Below are 7,762 nucleotides of genomic sequence, written 5' to 3'. Positions count from 1 at the left end.
AAGAAAAAAAACAAACCACACAAAAAAACCCCCGATAAACTGGACTTCATCAAAATTTAAAACTTCTGGGGCTTCCCTGGTGGTGCAGTGGTTAAGAATCCACCTGCCAATGCAGGCGACACGGGTTCAAGCCCTGTTCTGGGAAGATCCCACATGCCGCAGAGCAACTAAGCCTGTGCGCCACAACTACTGAGCCTGCGCTCTAGAGCCCTCGAGCCACAACTACTGAGCCCGTGTGCCACAACTACTGAAGCCCACGCGCCTAGAGCTCATGCTCCACAACAAGAGAAGCCACCGCAATGAGAAGCCCGTGCACTGCAATGAAGAGTAGCCCCTGCTCGCTGCAACTAGAGAAAGCCTGCATGCAGCAACGAAGACCCAGTGCAGCCAAAAATAAATAAATTTATTTTAAAAAGTAAATATTTATTAAAGAATAATTTAAAACTTCTGTGCTGCTAATGATACATCAAGAAAGTGAACGGACAACCCATAGAATGGGAGAAAATTTTTGGAACTCATATATCTCATAAGAAAATGTATCCAGAATGCATAAAGAACTCTTACAACTCAATAATAAAAGATAACCCAGTTTTAAAATGGGCAAAGGATATGAATAGACATTTTTCCAATGAAGATGTACAAATAGCCAATGCAGGGGAGGGAAAAGGATTTTTTCTTCTACCCTTCTAAGTTCTCAGCTTGGGCCCCTGTAACAAAAGATAGATTAACAAGAGAAAAGCATACAAATTTATTTAATATAAGTTCTATGTGACACAGGATCTTTCATAAGGAAATGAAGACCTGAAGAAGAGGTTAAACATGAATGCTTTTATGCTAGGTTTGATGAAGAGCAGAGAAATATAATAAGACAAAAAGGATATGAGCTAAGAATAGTAAACCGGGGTATTGCGTGTCCTGAACCCTGCACCAATAAGCACATGAAGAGGGAAATGTAAGTAAAATCACAGTAAGAAGCTGCTTTACACACACAAGAATGGCTATAATGAAAAAGACAGACAATAACAAGTGTTGGTGAGGATGTGGAGAAACTGGAACTCTCACACATGGCTGGTGGGAATGTAAAATAAGGCAGCCGCTTTGGAAAACAGTTTGCAGTTCCTCAAAAAATTAAACATAGAGTCACCATATGACCCAGCAATTCTACCACTAGATATGTACCCAAGAGAAATGAAAACATATATTAACACAAAAAATTGTACACAAATGTTCATTGCAGCATTATTCATAGTAGTCGAAAAGAAGGACTTCCCTGGTGGCGCAGTGGTTAAGAATCCGCCTGCCAATGCAGGGGACACGGGTTTGAGCCCTGGGTGGGGAAGATCCCACATGCCGCGGAGCAACTAAGCCCATGCACCACAACTACTGAGCGTGCGCTCTAGAGTCTGCGAGCCACAACTACTGAAGCCTGTGCTCCACAAGAGAAGCCACTGCAATGAGAAGCCTGCACACCGCAATGAAGAGTAGCCCCCACTCACCACAACTAGAGAAAGCCCAAGCGCAGCAACGAAGACCCAACACAGACAAAAATAAATAAAATAAATAAATTTATTTTAAAAAAAAGTAGAAACAACCCAAATGTCCATCAGCTGATGAATGGCTATATAAAATATGGTATATCCATTAAAATGGGATATTATTTGGCAATAAAGAGAAATGAAGTACAGATATATCCTACACCATGGATAAACCTTGAAAATATGCTAAGTGAAAGAAACCAGGCATAAAATGCCATATATTGTAATAGTCTGTTTAAATGAAACGTACAGAATAGGCAAATCCATTAGAGACACAAAGTAGGTTAGTGATTGCCTAGGGTTGGGAAGTTTGGGGGGAAATGGGGAATGACTGCTAATGGGTCCAGATTTCTTTTAGGGAGAATGAAAATGTTTTCAAAGTAGATTGTGGCAATAGTTGCACAAACCTGTAAATATACTAAAACCCAGTCATTTGTACACTTTAAATGGGTGAATTGTACAGTATGTGAATTATATCTCAATAAAGGTATTTTTTTAAAAGTAAAAGCAACACTACGTGTATTTGCTCTCTCAAATGTAGTTTGCTAAGATAAATGTGGAATGTTAGTGGGTCAGCTTGCACCTGGTTTTCAAAAACATTCATTGTGAAACCCCTGATTGATGAGTTGCAGCTGCACTAGGAGGGAGGTGATTTGGCACTTACTCTCAGAGACAAGGCACCCAGCGTATTGTACAGGTAGGTGCCGCATGGAAGGGGCGGCGGCCCTGAGTTGAAGTACTCAGCACCGGGTTCAACCCAATGTTTGCAACTGAGCATGCTCCGTGTGGTGGAGGGACCTGGAAGCCGTGCCTGACCACCCCAGAAAGCAGCTGCTTTTTGGCTACATGCATTGCATTGCTTATTGCATATCTTTTAAAGCTGTGTAAACTAGCGTGGGAGGGGGCATTACCACAATGTGTAGTGCATTCTTCTAGTTAGCTACATTAGCTAGTGATTCTCTTTGGGTGACCAAATTCTGGGTGATCTTTATTTTCTTTATACTTATCTGTATTTTCTGATTTTTTAAATCTATAAGATTTTCTTTCTTTTTTAATAAAATGGTCTGAAAAACAGAAGTCTTTGCATTCGTGGACTAAGTCCTACTTGGTCATGGTGAATGATTCTGTTGACGTACTATTGAATTGTTTGCTATTATACTGTTTATAGTTTTTCATCTAGTGCTTTGGTCTTCTGTTTTTTTTCAAACTACAAGCGTACCTCATTTTATTGCCCTTCACTTTATTGTGCTTCACGGATGTTGCATTTTCTACAAATTGAAGGTTTGTGGCAACCCTGCTTCGAGTAAGTCTATCGGCACCATTTTTTCCAACAACATTTGCTTACTTTGTGTGTCACATTTTGGTAATTCTGGCAATATTTTAACTTTTTAATTACTATTGTTATATTTGTTATGGTGATTTGTGATCAGTGTTTTTTTAAAATAAATTTATATTTTTGGCTGCATGGGGTCTTTGTTGCTGTGTGCAGGCTTTCTCTAGTTGCAGCGAGCTGGGGCTACTCTTTGTTGCACAGCATGGGCTCTAGGTGCGCGGGCTTCAGTAGTTGTGGCACGTGAGCTCACTCAGTAGTTGTGGCTTGCAGGCTCTAGTGCACAGGTTCAGTAGTTGTGGCACACAGGCTTAGTTGCTCCGCGGCATGTGGGATCTTCCCCGACTCAAACCCGTGTCCCCTGCATTGGCAGGCGGATTCTTAATCACTGCGCCACCAGGGAAGTCCCTGATCAGTGATCTTTGATATTAGTATTACAAAAAGATTATGACTTGCCGGAGGCTCGGATGATGGTTAGCATTTTTTAGCAATAACATATTTTTAAATTAAGGTACGTACTTTTTTTTTTTAGACATAATGCTGTTGCACACTTAATAGACTACAGTATAGTGTAAACATAACTTTTATATGCACTGGGAAACCAAAAAAGTCGCATGACTCTCTTTACTGCGATATTCCCTTTATTGCAGTGGTTTGGAACTAAACCCGCAATATCTCCGAGATATGCCTGTAAACTCTTCAAGATTCAATTTCAGGGTTATACTGTCCTCATAAAATGAATTAGAGAGTTTGCATGCTGTTCTATAATCTGGAACTTGTTAGTTGAGTAGTATAGGAATAATCTGTTATAGATTGCTGATTTATTATAAAAGGATATAACTCAGGAATAGCCAGATGGAAGAGATGCATAGGGCAAGGTATGGGAAGGGAATGGAGCTTCCACGCCCTCTCCAGGCACCACTGTCCCAGCACCTCCACCCAGAAGTTCTCTGATTTATTGTTGTTGTTGTTGGAAATGATATAGTAATGTTGTCTTAAAGAAAAAAGAAACCTTTACGAAGAGTTTAGCTTTTTCGTTTTTTCCATACCAGGAGTGTCAGCGGTAGGGCTGGATGCTGGGCAGAAGAGTCAGTACCTGCCCAGGGCCCTCCCATTCTGTGCGCATCGGCTGGAGCGTGTGCTCGGTTAGGGGCTGCTGAATTCTGGCACCAACTGATCCAGGAGAGGCCTCACCCCTTCACCCCTGGTCTCTGTTTTGACTGCGCAGGTGCATTGAACAGCCCGGCTTAGTGAGTGGAGAGATGGGGAATACATTTTTGGGATCAGGCACGAAGCAGGCTGAGTTGAGGTACCAGCTGCATAGGGGAGTGCCAAGAAGTACCACATGCCTGGCACCCGGAAACAGGAATCCCCTTCATCCAGTGGAAAGCTGGGTCTCAGGTTAGCTTCTCCACCCCCAATCCACAGCGGGAGAGTCATGGGTTCCATCTTGGTTGTTGCCAGCTACCACTGAGAGAGTTCCTGGGCTCATTTATCTAATAATCCCTGCTGGCTCTCCTCACTTTTAAGCAGTTACATAGTACTATCCTTTGTTTAAACAGGGAGTGTCTATCTCACAAGCCTAGGCTCATACCTTCTCAAATAGATTTTCCTTAGTAGTGTCAAGAGAATTCAAAATGCATATACTCTTTTATGTTACATTTCTTGCTAACGGTCAGATTACTAAAGATTTCTTTTAAAATGTGTATTTTATTTTATGGCCCCACGGCCTGTGGGATCTTAGTTCCCCAACCAGAGATCGAACCCACATGTCCTGCATTGCAAGCGCGGAGTCTTAACCACTGGACCGCAACGGAAGTCCCTAAGATTTTTTTTTAATTGAAGTGTAGTTGATTTACAGTGTTCTGTTAGAGATTACTAGAGAATTCTAAACTATCCGTTTTATAAATGTGCTGCTTCACCTCAGTAAAACACGGACTAGTTTCCATCTCTAGCCACAGGAGGGCGCACAAATACATCAATCAAGTGAAGTTTGGTATAAAACGTTTTGGGAAGATCCTTGCTTGGGTTGAGAAAGAAAAGAAAACAAAACAAAACACAACATGAGCAGTATAGTACTCTTGTTATTAGTGTAGACCAGCACTGTCCCATAGAACTTTCTGCGGTGATGTTAGTGTTCTGTATCTGTGCTTTCCAGTGGATCAACCACTAGCCACATGTGGATACTGAACTCAAATGTGGCTAATGTGACTGAGGAAATGAAATTTTAATTGTAGTTAATTTAATTATAAATTTAAATAGCTATGTGTGGCTAGTGGCTGCCATATTGCACCACACAAATCTAGAGGACTAGACTTTATAGGAATATGGTTTTTCTGAATGGCTTTATGATGTTGGCATTTAAACAACTTTGACTCTAACAGCAATAACTTAAGAGGTAAAGGGCAGTAACAGTGATGTTCCCACCATTGGCCAGCTACTGTGCCAGGCACACTTATATACCCATCTCATCTCACTTGACCTTCACTAGGCACCTGAGAGATGGATATCAGTGTGCCCATTTTATGAATGGAGAAGCAGACTCCAGAGAGAAGTAACTGGCCCAAAGTCATCGGGTTAGTCATCAAGCCAGATATACCCATTTAATATTTTTTGAGAACCTGCAATGTGCCAATAAATATATCAGCTAGGCACTATTATAGACACTGGAAATCTATAATAGGAAACAATGCTTGATATGGGGGCCTTTTTAGTAAATGCTATCATTCTGTGTAGTGTTGACTTAAAAAAATGCACAACGTGAGAGTTCCGAGTTAAGTTTTTTTTTTAAACAAGTGCTATATATATATTTTTTCTATTTATAGACAGTCCTGTATTATTGCTCTCATCAGTGTTTTATAGTTTTCTGAAAATATATCACATCCAAGTTTTGACAGATTTATTCTTTTTTTTTTTGAGGTTGATCATGCCATTTTATTTTATTTATTTATTTATTTTAACATCTTTATTGGGTTATAATTGCTTTACAATGGTGTGTTAGTTTCTGCTTTATAACAAAGTGAATCAGCTATACATATACATATGTTCCCATATCTCTTCCCTCTTGCGTCTCCCTCCCTCCCACCCTCCCTATCCCACCCCTCCAGGTGGTCACAAAGCACCGAGTTGATCTCCCTGTGCTATGCGGCTGCTTCCCACTAGCTATCTACCTTACGTTTGGTAGTGTATATATGTCCATGCCTCTCTCTCGCTTTGTCACAGCTCACCCTTCCCCCTCCCTATATTCTCAAGTCCGTTCTCTTGTAGGTCTGTGTCTTTATTCCTGTCTTACCCCCAGGTTCTTCATGACATTTTTTTTTCTTAAATTCCATATATATGTGTTAGCATACAGTATTTGTCTTTCTCTTTCTGACTTACTTCACTCTGTATGACACACTCTAGGTCTATCCACCTCATTACAAATAGCTCAATTTCATTCCTTTTTATGGCCGAGTAATATTCCATTGTATATATGTGCCATATCTTCTTTATCCATTTGTCCGATGATGGACACTTAGGTTGTTTCCATCTCTGGGCTATTGTAAATAGAGCTGCAATGAACATTTTGGTACATGACTCTTTTTGAATTATGTTTTTCTCAGGGTATATGCCCAGTAGTGGGATTGCTGGGTCATATGGTAGTTCTATTTGTATTTTTTTTTTTTGCTTCAAATACATACATACTTTTTAATTTTTAAAACATGTAAAATATTACCTATTCAAAAAAATAAAATTTAAAAAGAAAATAAGCACTGCATCATTACATTATGCTTCTGAAAGTGGCAGTTATAAATTTGCTACCTTTCTTACTCTGCATTATTTTTTTTTCATTTTAACATATTTATTGGAGTATAATTGCTTTACAATGGTATGTTAGTTTCAGCTTCACAACAAAATGAATCAGTTATATATATACATATGTTCCCATATCTCTTCCCTCTTGCATCTCCCTCCCTCCCACCCTCCCTATCCCACCCCTCCAGGTGGTCACAAAGCACCGAGTTGATCTCCCTGTGCTATGCGGCTGCTACCCACTAGCTATCTACCTTACGTTTGGTAGTGTATATATGTCCATGCCTCTCTCTCACTTTGTCACAGTTTACCCTTGCCCCTCCCCATAGCCTCAAGTCCATTCTCTAGTAAGTCTGTGTCTTTATTCCTGTTTCACCCCTAGGTTTTTCATGACATTTTTTTCTTAAATTCCATATATATGTGTTAGCATACGGTATTTGTCTCTCTCTTTCTGACTTACTTCACTCTGTATGACAGACTCTAGGTCTATCCACCTCATTACAAATAGCTCAATTGCATTTCTTTTTATGGCTGAGTAATATTCCATTGTATATATGTGCCACATCTTCTTTATCCGTTCATGCGATGATGGACACTTAGGTTGTTTCCATCTCTGGGCTATTGTAAATAGAGCTGCAATGAACATTTTGGTACATGAGTCTTTTTGAATTATGGTTTTCTCAGGGCATATGCCCAGTAGTGGGATTGCTGGGTCATATGGTAGTTCTATTTGTAGTTTTTTAAGGAACCTCCATACTGTTCTCCATAGTGGCTGTACCAATTCACATTCCCACCAGCAGTGCAAGAGTGTTCCCTTTTCTCCACACCCTCTGCAGCATTTATTGTTTCTAGATTTTTTGATGATGGCCATTCTGACTGGTGTGAGATGATATCTCATTGTAGTTTTGATCTGCATTTCTCTAATGATTAATGATGTTGAGCATTTTTTCATGTGTTTGTTGGCAGTCTGTATATCTTCTTTGCAGAAATGTCTATTTAGGTCTTCTGCCCATTTTTGGATTGGGTTGTTTGTTTTTTTGTTATTGAGCAGCATGAGCTGCTTGTAAATTTTGGAAATTAATCCTTTGTCAGTTGCTTCATTTGC

This window comes from Delphinus delphis, chromosome X (assembly GCF_949987515.2).
Source record: "Delphinus delphis chromosome X, mDelDel1.2, whole genome shotgun sequence".
Taxonomy (NCBI): Eukaryota; Metazoa; Chordata; class Mammalia; order Artiodactyla; family Delphinidae; genus Delphinus; species Delphinus delphis.
The sequence above is the reverse complement of the archived record's forward strand: the minus strand, read 5'-3'. Positions refer to the sequence as shown.